Genomic DNA, 5,269 nt, shown 5'->3' with positions numbered 1-5,269 from the left:
CTTCAATTTATCTAATTTAGGGTGGGGTGTATGGGGGCCTGTCCCTGCCATGGGACGAGTCCACATTCAATGTACATTTAAAGTTAAACCTCGTTTTAAAATCCACCTTTTTTTTTAATTCAAATTACATGTAGTGATTTTATTCTTTCATGTTTCATTTATGAATCATGAGAAACTCTGTCCTGTGAAAAAGAAGGCACTAAAAGTGTGAGCAGAGAGAGTTTGATTCCCTCCGGGGCCAGCTCTGAACAACAAAAAGGCTTTTAGTCATGTTTCACATTTCCTGAAGGCTCTGAGCTCATGGATCACTGCTTTTACTGTTTACTTACAGATTTTACAAAGGAAAAAAAACTATTTTCAGCTTGAAGTGATTCTGTTTTTTTCCATTTACAGTTTGAACCAGAGAGGCGCAGCAGCTCTTATTGTCCTGTTTGTGTTCTGAGCTGACTCAGAGTGTTTAGACAGGGCTTAGTTACTGAGGAGAGAGCACACACTGCACTTTTCTCTGGAAATTCAGAAACCAAACAGAGACTAATTACTTTTTTACCGACATTTTACTTTGTGTTTACTGGCTTCAGTAACTCATTGTTTGTATGGGTGTCAAAGGTCGCCATTCAGCACATGATGAATATTTAAGTCAAGAAGTCAAGAAATTGGACGTTATCTCTCCAGGAAAAACAAACCACAGTGGGAACAAAGGAAGAAATATTGATCATGTTACTTCAGTAAAGAAAGCAAACATGTGTCTGTATTAATAATTAATAATGCAGTGACATATGATTGGGAACTAGTTTGGTAACTAAACAGTTGTGAATGTGCTGAAAGTGTGTAGATGGTCTCTGCCCCCATGTCAATAACATGACCCCCAGATGAGAGATGGCGGTGTCACGAAAATATGAAAATCCTTCTTTAATGCTGATTACTCACAAGGTTACAAAAGGTCCAAAACAATTTAAGAGTAGGAACCTGAATAGCAGAAAGGAGAGACTCAGACAAACTCATCACATAGTGAGGGGGAACAGGTGAGAACACCTGTTGGGACAGCTGAAACTGATCAAGCAAATGAAACAAAGGAAGTAAAACCTGAAACCTGAATAAAACAGGAAGAACGACTTTGACACAAAGAGACAAAGACAAGTCAGAAGGAACAGAATGGGAACACAGGAGGGAACTAACAACCTGGACATTGTTTCAAGCTAAACAAAGAATTAAAGGCTCAGACAAGAAAAAATTCAGGTAACACTTTATAATAAAGCCCACAACTGAAGGTGTAATTCCTCTGTAATTAAATGGATTTTCAATGTATTTTTATTTTTAGATAAATTATAGTCACTTACAAAATACTCAAAGGTAGAATAACGGAGTAGCAGGTCATTTTTTTACAGGAGACATGTTATTACTTACATTATTGTTAATAAACATATAAGTAATTTCATGGTAATTTTGCAGAAAAACAAAACAACATTTCTCTATCTTACATCATAAATACGTTGTATTTTCCAGGGAACAGGCCATGTTATGGAGCGGATGTATCACACAGAAGCTTGTTTTTAATACAGGACGTGAACCCAGGAGACTGATAGTTGTTGTAATGAAGAAAGAGAAGAAGAAAACCTGAGGCGACAAGCGGAGAGAGAAGACCAAAGCTGGAGCTCACACAGGTGTTACACGTTAGGACAGACACAAGAGGGAGGGAAATGAAATATTACCACAAAGAAAAACTAAACAGAACTTCTGGAAGCTCCCATTACAGTCCTCTCTGGGACCATTACTGTTTATATTATTAAATGTTTTTTCAGGCTTCGGACATATGAAGGGGGCTCTGCCATGCAACAGGAAGAAAGACCCTTTTCCTAAGGATGTGTTGTGGTTCTTATGGATTCCTTACTTGTGGAACTGAACCCATGTGGAGTTTCCCAGCAGAGCCAACATGTGCTCTTCGATCTGCAAGGATATCCTCTGAAAACCTCCACTGTGGAGCAAAACAAGACACACTGCTGTCTGCCTGCAAAGATTTCTGTATCCGGTCTCACTCTGAAGATCAGTACTTGGTAAACTTGTTGTATATACGAAAAAACTGGCGTTTGAAATGTCTGACAAGGAAAATCTTGATGTTGCATTTGTTGCCTGTTGATGGTTAAGTTTGTGAGAAAGTGAGCAACAATGAAAAAACAAACCTAATAACTAAACACTGAGAAGCTAGAAAGCTAGAAACCTGGAAACTAGGGACAAGAGCACAAGGGCACTTAGAGGAAAAAACACAGCACAGTGAGGGTACAACACAACAACTGAGAAACACAGGTCTTAAATACACCGCCAGGACAACGACAAGATGGGGAACAGGTGGTAACACAGCTGGGACAAATCACACCTAACGAGACAAAGGAAGCAAAGCAGAACACACCGACCTAGGACACAGACTGTCAAAGTAAAACAGGAAGCATAACACAGAGATGCGGACCTGACACTGAGATATAGAGACATGAAAAAGGCACCGAGTAGGCATAACACTGAACAGAGGGAAGGCATATAAACAAAACCTAAGACTGGAAATCAGGAGATACTACAGAACTTAGGGAGCTAGGAATACAGAAACAAAAACCAAGAGACTAGCAATGACACATCATAATGAAATCAACGATTAATAATAACACAAAACACTGGGTCAGTGACCCAGGACCGTGACAGTAAACACTGCAGTGGTGGTTACTGTCTTCTTAGTCTGGATTACTGATAACCGACCTCAATCATTTTCTCTAACAAAAACGTTTGTGCAGAAGTTCATGTACCTCTGTGAAAGTTTGTGTAGCAGCAGCCAAACATCAGAAATTTTGAACAAATATCACTGTTCTGCTACTTTAAAAAAATATATATATATAAATATATATACATTTAAAGTATATTTTGAATTGTAGCATGACGTTTTAGAGCTTGTGAACGAATCCCCTTTAGTTTTAGGTTTTAGTTTTAATCTACAGGCCGTCAGACTTGTCAAGCAACCTGCTGACTGGGTGCTGCTGGTATCAGAGAGGAAGGTTATAAATAACTGAGACTTTGTATTCGGTGACCTCAAGATTTACTTGGAAGGTGTGATTCATACAGTAGAACAACACAGGACAATGCTGCTGTTTGTGCTAAAAACTCTAAAATGTTTTTCTATTGTGCCATCTCAGGTTTAGGACACGAATCAGTCACATGAAAACACTAAGGACTTGGATCACTGGCTTTATAACCCTGCAAGAGCAAAAATCAAACATTAAATAAGACAATAATTTGGTAGTAAAATGATTACCTTCCATAAAATCTAAAAGCCTTTGGGTGGTTCAGCTTGGACCTCTTGTACTAATATACACATGCAGCTTTGATAAGAGCAGCCTGTAGGTCACACCTAACCTTTTGTTTGACTGCTGGAACTGGAGATACAAAGCTGAGCTTGATTCTGTGATTGCATGGCTTAGCCCCATTCATGAAGTTCTTCTTAAACTCGTTGTGGAAATGTCCTAACCCATCATATTCTGATACTATCAGCCCATTATCTGCTGTTATTAGTCCCATATGGCAATAACAACCCAAGTGGTGAAGGAGACCGCCAACAGTTGTGCAGTGAAATCCATGCAGCATAGGGTTGTGGTTACAGAGAGTAAAATAAATATCTCGCAGACTTGTGATGTGCTTAACACTGAGATATGAAGGGTCATCATTATTTCTAATTAAGTTGGTTTGAAATTAGAGTACTTTGGTGCCTAAATTTAGCCAAATAAGGTTGCTGTTCAGCATTGCAAAACTACCACCAATAACTGCCTACTAGTAGAAGAATTAATGGCAGTATTTATGGAACTGATAACAACTGATAATGGCCATTCAGTGTGCTGATAACATTCAAAAATACTCAAACTTGTTTTCCCAAATTAATAATGGAAACCAAAGAACTCTGAACCGGGTAAGAGTCCATTCTTCTAGTCAGAAAAAACAGCGTTCATTGTTCTGTAGCAAGTGTACACCTGATAGATGACATTTTTAAAAAATGATTAATGAGGTGTTTCCAGCACCAAGATTAAAGTGGCAAATTCATTTTCATAGGGTCTTCCACGTTTCTCTAAAGCTGGAGGCAGATGTGTGAGAGCTAGGGAGATGGAGCTGAAAATGAAATCAAAGTTCTGGTGCTATAACTTCTGATGCACCAGCTTCTGTTTCACTGTTTGACTTCAGTAAGAACAGTTGCTTGGTCCTGTATCAGAGGCCAATGTTGATACTGACTTTAGCTACTGTGCTACATTGGCTGCAGTAGGTTTGGGGTATAATGCTCCAGTTAAAGGTGACAGGTGAGGCTCAGGAGATTTGTTGTAGCTCGTCCATTAAGGACAGCCTCTCTTATGAAACTTGTGCTATCTGCCTATACGCAGCGTTTTATGGGTCTCAGAAAAACAGCTGGCCAATGTACACTGATCTTGCCAGAGAGAAGGGAAGCCTTTTTCGGCGGTGGTGCTCTGCATCCAAGCTACGGACTTAGGCGCAGTGCTAGGACTAATGCTGGTAGAGGAGTTCAAAAAATTCAGTACCAGAGTCTATTAGAGTCAACATTACAAGTAACCAAGCACAAGTAGGTCAAAGATCATCACCACAGCACCCCAACAAAACTATGGTACTGACATTTAAGGTGAAATGTGTAAGGTCCATCTGGCCTTTAACCTTACTACTGTTGTTGCAGGTGGTGTGGAAGCAGAAGCACTCACTACATGCCAGTCTGAACATAATACTGCTGACTGTCCAAGAAAAACACGACCGCCATGCACTTTACTGGAGATGAATACAGCGCAGCTGATGTATCTGAACTCTGACAGTCCTCTGTGGCCTCACCCATCAGCCCCCGTGTCCTTTGCACCTGTCAGAGCCTAAAAGCAAGGAAGAAGAACACTACGATCTCTCTGACAACATGACCAGCTCTGTCTTCATCAGAATGACCCAACAGCTGCTGTGTTTCAGGCTGGAGGCTGCAGACCCCTCAGACAGCACGGCTTCCAGGGTCTTTCAGTAGTTTGATATGAAGTCACTGTGTCATTCAAGCCTTAAGAGCTTGAAAAGAAGGTGACTGGACCTCTTTATTTTTTTAATTAAAATTTTAAAAGTCCAGTACTACAGGTTTTGAAGTTCTTTTGAAGCTCTGGAGACTACCATGACCTGGATGACTGAGAGCATATGCAGACAGACTGCTTCATCCAAATAAAGAAATGACATCACAGTAGAAGTCCAATCCCTCTCTGTACAGGTA

The 5,269-nt window shown here is 40.0% G+C and overlaps 1 long non-coding RNA gene across 2 annotated transcripts; it reads left to right on the top strand.

The window, feature by feature from the left end:
* The first annotated feature begins 1,126 nt into the window (after positions 1-1,126).
* On the top strand, positions 1,127-5,016 carry LOC120441105. 2 transcript variants are annotated; one of them, XR_005613776.1, is made up of 4 exons: positions 1,127-1,236; positions 1,504-1,661; positions 1,800-2,051; positions 4,709-5,016. It is a non-coding gene; the product is annotated as an uncharacterized LOC120441105 (long non-coding RNA). The 2 variants fall into 2 exon arrangements; XR_005613774.1 differs by having other exon boundaries at positions 1,504-2,051.
* Positions 5,017-5,269: the final 253 nt, after the last annotated feature.

Source organism: Oreochromis aureus, linkage group 2 (assembly GCF_013358895.1).
Source record: "Oreochromis aureus strain Israel breed Guangdong linkage group 2, ZZ_aureus, whole genome shotgun sequence".
NCBI lineage: Eukaryota > Metazoa > Chordata > Actinopteri > Cichliformes > Cichlidae > Oreochromis > Oreochromis aureus.
The sequence above is the reverse complement of the archived record's forward strand: the minus strand, read 5'-3'. Positions and strand labels throughout refer to the sequence as shown.